The 16,310-nt window shown below is 34.5% G+C and overlaps 1 protein-coding gene and 1 pseudogene across 17 annotated transcripts in view; one reads left to right on the forward strand and one right to left on the reverse strand.

Annotated features, from left to right (window-relative positions):
- ROBO2 (roundabout guidance receptor 2) overlaps positions 1-16,310 on the forward strand; it is a 1,750,895-nt gene that overhangs the window by 1,218,581 nt on the left and 516,004 nt on the right. The gene's annotated exons all lie outside the window — the stretch shown is intronic.
- LOC129532258 (histone-lysine N-methyltransferase SETMAR-like) lies at positions 14,051-15,118 on the reverse strand (annotated as a pseudogene).

A 16,310-nucleotide genomic window follows, 5' to 3' on the forward strand; every position in this document is an offset into this window, starting at 1 on the left:
TTCTCTACTTTATAAACCAAGTAACAAATACAATAAGCCTCACATTTTACATAGTAAAAATAAGCGGAGTCATCATTACTCCGTGAACTAACCAGACTTTTATGATCCCTTTAAAAATGTTCATCTGTTGTTTTGTTTGGGAGTTTAAGGGTAGTTTATTCTGCATTTAAAGATACTGTTTATTTCAGTACATAGATGCATTTGAAACTAGGAAGTAAATTTAGAATACTTTCGTATTTGTTTGTGATTATCAGTCCAAGATAAAAATGATTTATCTTCTCCAACTAGCCTTTCTTTACCTATACCAGTGTCCTCAGTTGGAGTGACCTTGGGAGTGGCTGGTGTCTTGGGTGATGTAGTTAATGAGATCTAGCGACATCATGACCCTGACCCCTTCGTGGCCCTGACTCCTCTCATCCATCTTCTTAACCCCACAAGGCTGCAAGTCAGTGTGTAGAATCAGGATTAAACAAGTGTGAATAAACAAGTTCAAGAGTTTTCTGCAGGGCTGCCAGTGCATGGCAGTAGCAAAGTAAGACACAGAGAACTTAATACCTGAAATGCTCTTTGTGCACCTCCACGAATCCTGTTGGAGAAATCAGTACTGTTTGTGGTCAGCGTAGTGCGTCTAATCTCCTCAGTTCGCTCCATTCCTGGACAGTGATGGCAGTTGGTCTTTATAATCACATAGCTGTTGGCACATTCAATGAAAGCATGGCTGATCTATCACTTACCCAATGTCACACATTGCTAAAGCTTTTATCTCATTAACTGTGATTAATGTTTGTATGGCATGGGCTTGTCATGTAACTGTTCTTATTCAGCAATTGTGAATCCCTTAGTTTACTTGATGACTGAAGGGTATTTCTCGTTTCAGAAGAGAACTTTATCTTAGGGGCCCAGCAGCCTTTTTGCAAGCCACCATTGTCACATGGCTTGAGAACTGTGTGATGTAGCCCTTCCTTGGCTCCTTCTCCATTACTGTCCTTCAGGGTGTTACTTGCCATTAAACTTGGACACTTAGAAAAAAATACAAGAAATGTAGTAGAACTTTAAGGAAGTATTTACCTGTAATTCTTTCGTCTAAACATTGCTTTTCTAATATGATTTCCAATTAAGTCTGTGTTCCCAAAGTCAGATGGAAAGGGGTAGAGATGATGGATGCAGGTATTTTCTTGCCTTTGGCTACGGTTCTTGACTTTATCTGTGCTATGCTTGACAAGTCTTTCGCCTTAGCCCAGGGCAGCCTTTGGTAAGTTGACCAGTCAGTGATTAAACATATTTATTTAGTTCAGTGGGTCAGAGCTATTGCGACAGATAGAAAATTACTGATGGATTATCAATTTCAGCACCTCTGACATCTGGCCTCAGTGTAGTCCATCATCTGAGGACTCATAACACATTTTCTTCAACAATAACATGCTCAGCTACCTGTGTGATCACACAGCTGAATATCGGAAAGATTTTGTTCAGATTTAATAAGACAAAAGTTGCAGAAATCAGACGAGTTCTGCACCTATACTTGAGAATCTAAAAGCACCCAATGGTTTACACACAAGGCTGGAATAAGAACTGACTTGCACTGTAAATATGCTTTGTTGATTTTTGTGATATTTTTATAACATTTTTACACTTACATTTTGGATTTGATGAAATAGTTACTTGGAATTATTTTGGAAACAATGTGACATATAAAAATAAAAATATTACTTGTTTCAAAATATTCTATTAAAAAATTTAAGGCATTAAAATAATGGTTTTAAACGTTTGGTCTACTACAGTGATAAAATTACCAAAATAAAACCCCAACTCAAATACCTATGATATTAAATCTTTTAAATTATAAACAAGATGTGAAATAAGATTTGCAAAATTTTTGTGTTTATTGTTATTGCTGAATGGTTCTTTTAACCCAAAGGAGTTCTAGTAATAAAGAATAACAACCTTATTGCAAATGCTAATCTAACACAGAAATATATTCTATTCCTCTGTCCATTTTACTATATCTCAGTATAATTTTCTTCATATCTGTATTTCAAAGTTCCACGTAAATTTAAGAATAATCTTGATTCATTTTTCAAATGATTTAAGGTTAGCAGTTTGTTTTATGGTAAGTTTATGTCTTTTAAAAACTGGTTATATTTGTTGAGAAATTAATAGATTGTGGCAGAGAATACATTGTAACTTTTATTTTGGCTTTATTCTCATTTGTAAATCTTTCATGTGATTATCCCTAAAGCTTTATACTCCATGCACCTAAGGGCCTACTTTCTGATGAGCCTACATTTAATATTTATGTGTGCTGTCATAAAAATATTTTTGAAGCTAAAAATTATTCTTAATCTTCATATGATGCATTTTCACACATTCTCTTGAATTACTGAACTGATAAGAACTTAGAAATATTACCTTTGTTCACAAAATAAGGATTGAGCTCTTTGACATTACAGTTTACATTTATTCACTAATACACCAGTGCTATGTGCCATTGAATTGAAAGGCCCTTTGGAATGTCCAGCTTTTTACAATGTGATATAATGTGGCAATATTACAGGTTATTGTGGGCCATTATTTATTGTCAAAGACTTCCTGATTTGTCTTAAAATTAAGTGAGGTTTCTTCTATAGTTCTGTGGAAACCTTTAGTAGTTGACTATGGCATTTAATTAACCCATCTCTCCTTTGACATCTCAGAGTTGGCTTGGGAAATGTTGGGATGAATTCTAGTCACAGAATATGCTCAGTAATTTAGATTGGGCTGAAAAAACTGCTGTGGATGTTCAAAGAAGACACAATTTAAAAAATGAGGGAGATCAGATTAGAATATGAGTTTGATTTGGAAATTCATTTGAGCAGTTGTAGGGAAGCCATTGTAACATTTTTTCCTTAAAGATTAATCCCTCTAACAATTAGAACACTAAACATTTATTGGTTTTAAATTCTTAAATGTGATGCCTAGCACTTATGCTTCCTCAGATGTTTTACACACTTATTTTAAAATTGGAGATGCTCCCTACGTGCACTCTATTTCGCTTGATGCCCAAGTTTCCTTTTGATTTTACTCTACGCCATTGACTTCTCTCTGAAATGACATGTATTATAAACTATACATGACTTGTCAGGAGCAGGTCAACAGATATTTTTATGTAAAGCAAGCATGCAATAACAGAAAAGTTATATACAGTCACGCATTGCTTAACAACAGGGATATGTTTTGAGAAATGAGACATTAGGCAATTTTTACATTGTGTGAACATCATATCCTGAACTTACACAAACCTAGATGGCATAGTCTACTACACACCTTGACTATAACGTGTAGCCTATTGCTTCTAGGCTATAAACCTGTACAGCATGTTAGTGTACTGAATATTGTAGGAAATTTGATATGATTTGGCTCTGTGTCCCCACCCAAATCTCATCTTGAGTTGTCCACGTGTGGAGGAAGGGACCTGGTGGGAGGTGATTGGATCATGGGGGAGGGTTCCTGTGTGCTGTTCTCATGAATGGTAGTGAGTGAGTTCTCACGAGATCTGATCCTTTAAAAGTGTTTAGCACTTCCCCGTTGCTCTCTCTTCTCCTGCCGCCTTGTGAAGAAGGTGCTTGCTTCTCTTTCACTTTCTGCCATGATTGTAAGTTTCCTGAGGCCTCCCCAGCCATGCAGAACAGTGAGTCAATTAAACCTCTTTTCTTTAAAAATTACCCAGTCTCAGGTAGTTCTTTATAGCAGTGTGAAAACAGACTAATACAAAATTGTAATACAATTGTAACTATTTGTGCACCTAAACATGTGTAAATGCAGAAAAATTACAATAAAAATACAGTATTATAACCTTATGGGATTATAGTCATATGTGCAGCCTGTTGTTGTTTGAAACATCATTACATGGTGTATGACTGTATATTATTTTAGCATAAAGATTACATGGATCAAACCAGTAGCATGAACATTTGTTCTTCCATCAAAATGAATCAACTTAGAAGAAAATATTTATGAATGTAACTTGATATGGGTCAAAGTTTCTTTAGATAAAGAAGCACGGATGTAAAATCTCCTAATGCTTTCACATAGAAATGGATCTTATCTGTTACCTCACAGGGAAACTGAGAAATTAAGCAAAGTAATGCGTATGAAAGTACGTCACAAACTATAAACAGCTGTAACAATGCAAGTATTTTAATGCTTGTGAGTTTTTTGGTACAGACCAAGAAAGAAAGAAAATACACAGCTATCCATTTTTAGAGGCTCTGGACTGGCAGTCTAAGAGTTGCGGTTTTATGGAATTCACATTGACATGTAATGATTTTTCATGTGAGCACATTGACATTGTCCAGTTTCATATAGTAAAATATAATTCAGAAGGACACTAAGAACCACAATTTTAAAGTACTGCCTTCCTTCTAATGTTCTTGTCATTCAAATGTCCTTGAAAGCATTTGAATCAGTAATTTTGAATGACTGTTATGATAGAATGTTTAATAAACCCTATTAAGCATGAATTATTTTCTTCACTTCTCTTACAATACTGGATTAGTGTTTTGAATCATCAACAGCCTTGATTTCTACACTGAAATTCCATTTTGTTAGCATCATGATGACCGATAATGTTTACAGGTGGGTAGAGTAACAATTATTTTAACTTGTAATAGACATTGGCATTTATTCCATGTGTCCGGCATGAACATTTGTCCTACGGGCAAGGTAGTTTGGAGAGATATGGCAAAGAACTAAGTCAATGATGTTGATATAGCAATCTAATAACTTTACTTTGATGACCTAAAAAGATTTAGGCATTGGGAGAATTGGGAAAATTATGAAGCTTCTAAAATGTGTCCTGAAGAGATTCAAAGGAAATCACATTTTTCTCCTGCTCTGGATTGATTCATACTATAATTTACCTCTCATAAAACTGATCATATGTTAATATTAAGTTAATAGTTGTAAGTTGATAGTAAAATTTTAAATGTGGAGTAGCTGCACAAAATATGGAAGAAAAGAATTTGCTTTTATTCTGTGAATTTAAGATTAGCCTGACATCGTTATGCTCATTTTAGCAGTTGCAAAGATAAAATTCATTGGCGTAGCTGGAATTACAGTGATAGGAGTTGGCTTTGAAGAAAAATCAACTTTGCCACCTATTGCCTTGTCTGTATTCAGAATAGTATACATTTTAGCTAAGTTTGAATGTGGACTTCAATAAAAACCAAAAACTAAAAGATAAGAAAAAGCAATTGAGCAGCTTTATACTGAGCAGAACAGGGAACTTAAACATGCATTGGTATTTTGAAATTGATTTACATGTAGCCAGCTTTGTTTGCCATACTCCTTACCCTTAGAAACCCGAAATAATTTCTTATTAGTCAGTGTTATGAGCAAATTAATGGTGGAAAGAATGCAGATGTTTTATTATTATTATTATTTTTGAGACAGAGTCTCACTTTGTCACCCAGGCTGGAGTACAGTGGTGCGATCTGGGCTCACTGCAACCTCCACCTCCTGGGTTCAAGCGATTCTCCTGCCTCAGCCTCCCAAGCAGCTGGAATTACAGGCACCTGCCACCATGCGAGGCTAATTTTTGTATTTTTAGTAGAGACGGGGTTTCACCATGTTGGCCAGTCTGGTCTCAAACTCCTGACCTGAGGTGATCCACCCACTTCGGCCTCCCAAAGTGCTGTGATTAAAGGCGTGAGCCACTGAGCCCAGCCAAAGTATTATTATGCTGACCTGAATACATGCTCAGGTTTTGATATCCTTTTAAAATTCTTTCATATTCTGTCAGCATAATCATTTTAACTAATATCCATTTCACTATGAATTCATGTAAGTCCTTCATTGGTTGAAACTGAGTGAGGAATGGAATATCCTGATTTTAAAATTTTCTGCTTAATGATACCTATTACACTTTTAATTGGCTTCTACTGGAATGGGGAAATACAATTGGATTTTGCATCCAGCAATCTTACTGACCTCTCTTGGGTTCTCTGTGAAATAATTATTTTATCTGCAAATAATGAAAATTTCTCCTATTTGAATAAAAGTCTTATTTACTTAAATTAAATAATAAATTAATTAATATTTTCTGCTTAACTAGTTAAGCCAGATTTGTTTTGTTTAAGCCACCGTGCTCTGTTGAAATTTTTCTTGAAGGTATTGTTTTATATTATATATTAGTGTTGGAATTGCTTGGATGATTAAGGTCTCATCAGGGTAATAATTCTAAGTGTCAGTTTTCTCTATATTATGGAATTATGAATATACTATGTTACTCTACAGTGTAAAATTCAGTTTTCATCCACATAAATTGAGCTTTAATTATGTTCTGGAAATTTTCATACACATTTCATCTTCACTGCAAGCCACTGATATTTAGAATTTTATTATTATTATTCTTTTTGAGGAAATTTAGTGGCAGGGTAGATTTTTTTTTAAAAATTGCCCAAAGCCTAACAGCTAGCCAGAGGGGATTTTTGAATTTCCATGTGTTAGTTCAATGACCTGGATATTTTTTCCACTTCACACAATATCTAGAGTGTTTAATGTAAGGAAGAATTCTTAGGATTGATCTCTTTGTGAATATAAAGTGCAACGAGACTTTCTGATTATGGGAGTTCAGGATCTTGATTTACTGAGATGTAACTGTCTTGTTCTACACAAATGAAGTAGATAACTATTTATAAACACTGAAATGTGTGTGTGTGTGTTTATGTCTAAAGAGAGAGGAAGGTAGTATTAAATATTAATCTGATCCCCAACTCTAAAAATGTAGACTCTTTGATTTGTGGTCATAAACATATTTTCTTGTTTGATTTCAAATTTCAGGCTAGTGTCCCTTGCCCCTTAGGCTGCAGATGTCAATTTGTGGTCATCCATGCCGATGTGTAAATGAGTAAGTGTTGCCCCGGCAAAGAGCTGAGGTTATAATTTAGCCGTCGCTGCCCCTTTGCTTTTGTGTGGATTAAAATAGCTAATATGTAAAATCTTCATTAATTTTCATATTCGGAGTATATGTAGAAATCCACAAAGTTAGCTAATATAAAATCAGATTATTATTACACTCATAGTAGACCCATAGAGAATGGCCACTTAAAGGGCTGAAGTCCCGTCAAACACCTTTTTTTAAAGGGATGACAACATAAAAAATGAACCAATGATGCCTCACCTTCTCAGATCTGTTCCACATGTGGTGTTGTGGTAATATTGTGAGCACTGAAGTATTAAAACAGTTTTGTCTTGTGTTCTCTCATTCTGACAGGCCAATGACATAATGTCGACAAGCCATCTCTGATAGATTCCAAATTAAAAGTGAATACACTGCCTCTTTTTCCTAGTTCACACTAATGGTGTTTGAGTCAACGTGCTAATTTCACTGCTTCCTACATACAGTCCTCCCTAGTAAGTCTGGGAATAGCTTGTGAGGGGCTTTTTTTTTCAGGCTGCAAAGAACTGTTTGATCAAAGTCATGTTACTTGGTTATTAAAGGAGAGGAATGGAGAGGAATCAGCAATAAAAGCAAAGACAAGTTTAGGATCTGAACTCTGAAAAGCAGTTTGCTAATAAAGATATTAACTCTGTATATATGATTTAATATTTTCACAACAATGTTAATCAGTTGATTATCATAAACATACATGGACTGGGAGCATTAACAATAGTAAAGGAAGAAATTTACAGTGTTCTGTGAATTGATTTTTAGTTCTATGCCATATTATACAGTCCTATAAAGGAAGATAATAAGCTATAAAAGGAACCAGACCTTATCACGCAGGCAAATTTTTGTTGGTTTGTTTGTGTTTTTTCTGCAGCAGTTTCCAGGAAATCAAAAGTTTTGCTTCTCTGGCTATATAATTCAAGATGATTCATCAAATTATTGCTTTTACAAAGGTGCAAAAACTTTGAGGAGTTAGAAAATAATTGAGGTTGATTATTAGAGCACTTTGGAAGTATTTTGTTCATTTATTTATTTAATCACTGAAATAGTTACTAGAGCTTTCTGTGAATTTAGCTTGTTTTGGTGTGTATTAAGGTTTGGCCCTTGCCTTTTGACTGCTTGCACACTAATTTGAAAAATTAGACATACACATATGAAACTGTTTAACAATTCTAGAGAGTGGACAAGAAAATGATAAATGTAGGTAAGGGTAGAGGACAGCAGCTTTCATATATATGTATGTATCTATATAGATATATAGATAGATACATAGATAATCTATATGTATCTATATAGATATATAGATAGATACATAGATAATCTATATGTATCTAGATATATAGATAATCTATATAGATACATATCTATATAGATGCATATGTATCTAGATAGATATATAATCTATATAGATACACATATCTATATACATAGATATATAGATAATCTATCTATATAGATACACATATCTATATACATAGATATATAGATAATCTATCTATATACATAGATATATAGATAATCTATCTATATACATAGATATATAGATAATCTATCTATATAGATACATAGATACATATATAGATACATATATAGATACACATATCTATGTAGATAGATATATAGATTATCTATATAGATACACTTGTATCTATATAGATTATCTATATAGATACACTTGTATCTATATAGATAGTTATGTAGATAATCTATCTATATAGATATATATGTATCTATATAGGTATATATGTAATCTATCTATATAGATACATATATATCTATATAGATATATATATGTTCACAATGGTGTGTAAAACATACGTGTGTAAAACATTTGAAAAACTGCTTTCTTGCAATAAAATCCTACTGGAAATCCCAGTGCCCAGCGTCCAGATGGGTTAAAGGCAGATATTTTCTGCTCCTTTTGTTCTGGATACTTCAAAGTTCCAATGATTGAAAACTATTTTTGTAGGATCAGGGAGGCTTGAGCCGAATGAAAGATATGAGTTAGAGAAGGTGATGAAGCCTCCTTCTTCAGAAGATGTCTTTTGAATGGAACAAAATTTGAAAAATTGGAAGAGAGGAAAATGGAGCATATCAGAAGGAAATAGCACGGTGAAAGTAGACATTTTGAGCCGGGAAAGAGTAGCGTTTTTGGACTGTAAGAAGACCCATGTGATAGGAGTAGAGTTTATGTTACTGATTCATGAGGAGCCTGGGTTAGGAGAAGCCAAGCTAACAGAAGCCACAAATGCCAGGCATAGATATTTCGAAGACCATCCAGGAGTCGGTAGTATGTATATATTCAGGAACCTTTGAAAATGGACATGACACAATGTGATATAACATAAGTTATATAAATGTGGAGTTGTAGGAGTGGGTTACTGTGCAAAATATAATCAGGGTAGGAGAAACTTGAGGGGTCTGTTGTATTCTTGCATTCACTTTTGGTAAAAGGTATACTGGCTTCAGAAATAGTAGTGCAGTTACCTTAATTTTAGTCATAAACTAAGTATACATCTTGTTTTGGCAACCATTTTTAGTTCCAATTAAAAGTAACAAATAAAGTATCCATTATAATTTCTTATAGTTTCCAAGGTCTTACCCTCTCTTCCTCCCTCCCTTCTTCCCTTTACCTTTTCTCTCTTCTTACTCTATCTTTATTCTCCCTTTCTTTCTTTTTTCCCCCTTTCTTTCCTTTTTCCTCTTCCTTTCCTCTTTCTGTATCTCTTCCTACCATATAATATCCTGGACTTTTACTCATTATAAATACTTAACTCTAATATGATATGATTATATCCTCATATTCCAGTAACATCAGAATTCCAATGGGAAGAATCTAGGCAATTTTAAGATATATAATTTAAATAATGGCATGTCCCTACTTTTGCTCATTTTCCAGGTAGTTTTTAGATACAAGCTTTCTTTGCTATGAAACCTGGAACTATAATAAAATTTAGGCCAGATATTCACACTTAGTGGAAAAACCATATTAACTATAATAGTTGTGGTCTGTCTGCACCACGCCAATCACAGTCACATGAGTGTCTGTGGATTTCTGCTTCTAAGGGTGCTGTTTATATAAACCAGGTGACTATAGTGAAGGAAGAGATTTGCTTCTGAAGCATAAATCACTACAAATTTCAACCTGTCCAGGACTTATATCATCTGTAGGTGTTTGTTTTGTTAATTACTTTGCATTTCATTCAGATGTGGTGCTATTGCTTTAGTATTCTAAGATTAACTCTGCTGAATTTGGGGGTCAAGGTCTCTATCATTTGTTTCACTGATAGGCACACAATATTCTTTCTTCTTAACGATGAAAAGATTGAGCAGTGAAAGAAGACAAACGCTGACCAAGCTACACATTGGTATTTATGTCCACGTGCCTGATCAAAAGTGTGATCTGAGTGAATCTAAACTTTTTAGCATGAGGAAATATGAAAAAAGGTGTCTTAGATATAGAAAAAGTTTGCTTCACTATAATTATAATGCTTTTTCAATACAGGTATTTACCAGTTGTTTAGTATATAATAAAGTTGTTGTGAAGTTTTCCTGAAGTATAACTTGATTAACAGCCAATTTTACAGTGCAATTTTTAGTAATTCACATCATAAAATAAACTATATACAATTGTCATAAAAATATGGCTATGTTTAGTTCACTTCTACTTCTGAAGTACTATTAGTTGTTTCACTTATATAATTAAAGGAAAACATGTTTGCAGAGTCTAGAGCCTACAAATTCAAAACTGGTTATTATCATTTATTCAGCTCCCAGCGATTGCACACATTTGACCCTAAATGACAAAGTAAATGAAAGCCCTTTTTCAAAGTAATACAATCAGTTCAAAAAATATTGTGCTAATAAAGTTATACATTCTAATTGAAAGATTGATGGCAATCCATTTAGTTCTTACTAGGTTATTTGTGACAGACAGATGCAGAGTAACCTCATTACCGTCAGAATTGTGATGACTTGTAGCTGAGGAGAGGAATAAAGCTTTAAACCATTGTCACAGTCCCTTTCCAAAACGTATTCAAAGATGATTTAAAAGAAAATATATGACCATTAAATAGAAGTTCGAATTGGTTACCTAGGAGTGTTATTATAGAAGCAATGAAGTAATCATCTGTTTGATCCACAATTGGCCTACTTAAAATTCACAAATCAGATTTACAGATTCCAATTTGTGTAAGAGAAAAACAGTGCCAAATACTGGATTAAAAAGATTATCCCCTGTGGTTTGGCATTTTTAGTTCATATTTTTAGTTGTTTTCTTCTTGATCATCAAATATATATCGGCTTATTTTAGACATTTCTGCCCACAATCACCAGTTCATGATGAATTATTCCACAGTATTCATTTGTACGTTGTCCAATAGTTTAAAGTCAGGCTTTCAGCATTAGTACTCAAGAGAACTCTATCAACATTCTGAAGTTATGTAATTGAGAAAAAGAAGGAATATGGGTGGATGTATATATATATTTTTTTTCCTTTGAAAGATGGTGAAGTCTTTGTGGGATATATTTCATGTATATTTGATTTTGAAACTTCTTTTTTTTTTGAGACGGAGTCTCGCTCTGTCTCCCAGGCTGGAGTGCAGTGGTGCAATCTCGGCTCACTGCAACCTCCGCCTCCCGGGTTCACGCCATTCTCCAGCCTCAGCCTCCCGAGTAGCTGGGACTGCAGGTGCCCGCCACCACGCCCGGCTAATTTTTTTGTATTTTTAGTAGAGACGGGGTTTCACCATGTTAGCCAGGATGGTCTCCATCTCCTGACCTCATGATCCGCCCGCCTCGGCCTCCCAAAGTGCTGGGATTACAGGTGTGAGCCACCATGCCAGGCCGAAACTTCTTTTTTTCTTAATGAAGAACAAGGTAGAAATGTTGACCTACAGGAAGCTCCACCTGCTCCTCATAGTCTTCCTACTGCAATATTTGCATGTATTTCTAAAATTTCTTTTGTTCAGGAGCACCTTTTTTGTTTCAAATGTGACAGTCCGGTGCTATGCTTGGCACATAAAACCCGTTTTATTCTGATCACTTCTCATTTGTGGTTTAATCTTGCGCACAGTTGTCCTTGCCTCTCTCCTGTCTCAGCATTTGCGCTTTCTCTTACTCTTCCACCTACTGAACTTTTTCTTGTGCTCCTCACTATCACCACTATGTCTTTTATTATAGATATCTTTCACCATGAATCCTTTTATTATAGATTATTTTTCACCATGAATTCTAAAATTCTCTTACATTGACAAAAGTACTCTTTGCAAGAAGACTATTTACCAACTTGAAAGAAGGCTAATACTATTTTTTTTTTAAAGTGAATTTCTCAAAAGAAGATTTTCATTGTGTGGGTAAGTCAGTTAAATATCTATTGGGTATTTCTTATCCGCTAGTAAACTTAAAAAAGGTGTTCTTTCTAAGGTAGTGTCTTTTCATAAAGTTGACATTTTATCTTTCCTAATCAGGAAAATTAAGGCCTCATTCCCTTGTAGGTTGTGTTATCAGTTAAGGCTAAAGTTTTGACTTATCCAAGCAGGTGAATTAAAGAATACATAATAATAGAGTCTTAACCAACAGAACACCAGTCAGTTGAGAGGTTGTGTGTTGAGGTGAAAGACCAAGGACTGAAATGGGAATGAGGGACCTTCCATTCAATCCTAGTTATAGCTCATTTACCAAAGATTACTTACTAGCTATGTAAGGCCTCAGACAAATTATTTAGTGTCTGAGTCACAGTTTTTCACCTATAACGTTAACCAGCTTTGATGGTTCTAAACTTATAAGGGTGTGGTGATACTTATATTTTATAGTTAAACATGATTTATTCATTTATGATTCATTAAGATAGAAAACGTTTCAAAAATTATACTTACTTCTCATTTATTTAAGCAGGTGACTGTAGGAGGACTTCTAGATGCCAGGTGCATATCCAGGTGTTAAGGCTAAGTCAGCGAATAAGCTAGAAAAAGGCATCCTAGAGCTTATATTCTCAGTGCTTACCTATTCAGTGCAGAAGCTTGAAACCTATATGAATGTAAACACAGTAGTCCTTTCCTCATTGCTTTCTAGGGGCGCTATCCTCTCATTAGTCATTTAGGAGACCTCTTGGTTATCAGATCAAAAAAACATGGTATATACTATACAGTATAAGCTTTGGTACTATCCCTGGTTTCAGATATCCAGTGGGGGTTTTTGAATGTATCCCTCATGGATAAGAAGGGACTTCTGTATACAAAAATAAAACTACTCAACATTTCACTATTAACAATATGTGGATGACTAGTTTTTTGCACGTTTTTGTGTGTACTGTGTTTTGCAATATTTTTTTCAGATTGCTGGTGTAGTCCATCTATTTTGCTTTTTTGTATGAATTTCATAAATATTTTCCCATATTATGTTTTTCTTCACCATGATATTTAATGGTGGACCTTTCATCCCATGTTCTGTGCTAATTTTCTTAATTCTTTGTCATTGGATATTTAGGATGTTTCTAGTTTTTCAGGGTTGCATATGAATATATGAACTATGAAGAACATACCATGATACAAATCCTTGTGCTCATCCTTGGTTATTTCCTTTGAATAAATTCATACAGTAGAATTACCAGTCAGTGAGTATAAATTTAAACTTCCATCAAAAATATCTGAAAATTCATGCTTACTCATTTCTTTTCGTTGGATATTTTCCTTTGCTAATATGATAGGTGAAAATATTATTGCATAATAATTTTACTTTTTATTTCTAGTGAGGCTAAAAGCTGTTGCGTGAGTATTGGCTTAATCTTTCTCTTTTTGTGAATTGCCTATTTATGTTTAAGTGTTTTCTCCTTTTGGAGTGCTCTTTTTAGAAACTTTTACAACTGTCTTTTTTTCTACCAATTATTTCTTTATTTTTAGTAATAATTATTAATTATTACTAATTATGTATCTTTATTTTTCAACTTTATTAATTTTTACTTGTCAAGTAAAACTTGTATATATTTATGGTGCACAGTGGGATGTTTTGATATATGTACACATTGTGCAATGACTAAATCAAGCTATTAGGTTTGTGCAAAAGTAATTGTGGTTTTGAACCATGAATTTTAAATCATTATAACTAGGCTCAAACACATCTTTATTAATCAAAATAGGAACTATTACAATCAACACATTTTTGCCAATGAGAAATAAGTTTGTTTATTCCTGTAGCATAAAAATCTGTGATTGGGGATTTGACGAACTCTTGGAAAGCATTTTCTGCATTCTGCAGGTTGTGGAAGCGTTTTTCCCTGCAAAACGTTGTCGAGATGATTGAAGAAGTGATAGTCGGTTGGCGAGAGGACAGGTGAATATGGCAGATGAGGCAAAACTTTGTAGCCCAATTCGTTCAACTTTTGAAGTGTTGGTTGTGCAATGTGCAGTCGGGTGTTGTTGTTGAGAAGAATTTGGCCCTTTCTGTTGACCACTGCCAGCTGCAGGCATTGCAGTTTTTGGTGCATCTCATCGATTTGCTGAGCATACTTCCCAGATGTAATTGTTTTGCCGGGATTCAGAAAGCTGTTGTAGTTCAGACTGGCAGCAGACCACCAAAGAGTGACCATGACCCTTTTTTGGTGCAACTTTGACTTTGAGAAGTGCTTTGGAGCTTCTTCTGGGTCCCACCACTGAGCTTGTTGTCACTGGTTGTCACATAAAATCCACTTTTCATCGCACGTCACAATCAGATTGAGAAATGACTTCTTGTTGCGTAGAATAAGAGAAGACAACGCTTCAAAACAACAATTTGTTTTTTATTTTTGCTCAGATCTTGAGGCAACCACTGTGCAAGCTCTTTTATCTTTCCAATTTGCTTCAACTACTAAACAACCACAGAATGGTTGACATTGAGTTCTTCGGCAACTTTTCATGTAGTTGTAAGAGGGTCAGCTTCCATGATGACTCTCAAATGGTCATTGCCAACTTCCGATGGCCGGCCACTGCACTCCTCATCTTCAAGCCTCTCATCTCCTTTGCAAAGCTTCTTGCCTCACCACTGCACTGTACGTTCGTTAGCAGTTCCTGGGCCAAATGCATGGCTGTTGTTGCGAATTGTCTCTGCTTCTTTACGACACATTTTGAACTCGATTAAGAAAGTCACTTGAATTTGCTTTTTGTCTAACTTCATTTCCATAATCTAAAATAAATATAGAGTAAACAGCAAGTAATAAGTAATTAGCAAAAAAATAAAGTGAGAAATGTGCATTAAAATGATGTATAACATAAACACATTTATTTATGAATGCATTCCAATACTAAACGGCAAATTTTAACAATGCAAAAGCTGCAATTATGTTTGCACCAACCTGATATTTAACACAGGCATCACCTCACATACGTGTCTTGTTTAATGGTGAAAATATTTAAGATCTGAGCCATTTTCAAGTACATACATTATTATCAACTACAGTCACCGTGCTTTATGGAGTTTTTATTGATATGTACTTCAATGCTTGGTATATATGTAACACATTATCCTCTTTCCATGCACCTCTGTGTGTGTGCATAAAGGTTTTTCATTTTGTATGTAGAAAAACTTCAAAGTAATCTCCATAATTTTCTAGTGGTTACTTTAAAATGGAAACATATATGATTTTCCATCATTTATGTATGAATTATTTTGATATACTGACAGTATCGTTAGCATTATGTTGTGCAAACTTCTTTCGTTAACTAGTTATGGAAGTGAAATTTTTTTATTTCTCCTGTTTTTTCTTATTAGACTATTAGAATTTCTTACTGCTTTTTCCTTTGAAATATATATATTATTGGATAAGTTTGGGACACTGCCAGCCAAAAGTGAAAATGGCATTAATGGGACTGAGATGTACAGATTCAGCATATTCTCTATGCGGGTATCATTTCTACCTTTCTAATTCTAATGGCTTGGTGGAACCTTAGGCCTACACTGGATCTTTGGTTGAAAGATGCTCCCCTCCACACATACACACAAACCTTTCCGTCTGAGGTATGCTGAAGGCATCTGAATTTTCTTCCTTAGTATTCATATTTTAGAGCAGACAACCAAAAAGGCTATGTATAGGCAGGTTCTTTTAGCCTTCAGTATCTTGCTGTTTTGTTGTGTTCTAATGGCATTAGATGTTTCTAGATAAGTCTGTTCTCTCCAGATTTACTCATATCTAGCATGTTTTTCATACAGATTACTTGGCTGTATCCAGGTGGCATGTACGTTTAAGATAGCTGCATTAGTGGTTAAAGACTGCTAAGCAAAAACAAACAAACAAACAAGCAAACAAACATCAATAGTAAAAAGAGATTGGAGATCCTTAGGAGATATTAAACCTGCCAGTAACATAAGGGGAAATATGTAACCCAGAATTCATAAACATGAAAAGTAAGTT

Source organism: Gorilla gorilla, chromosome 2 (genome assembly GCF_029281585.2).
Source record: "Gorilla gorilla gorilla isolate KB3781 chromosome 2, NHGRI_mGorGor1-v2.1_pri, whole genome shotgun sequence".
In the NCBI taxonomy this organism is placed as follows: domain Eukaryota; kingdom Metazoa; phylum Chordata; class Mammalia; order Primates; family Hominidae; genus Gorilla; species Gorilla gorilla.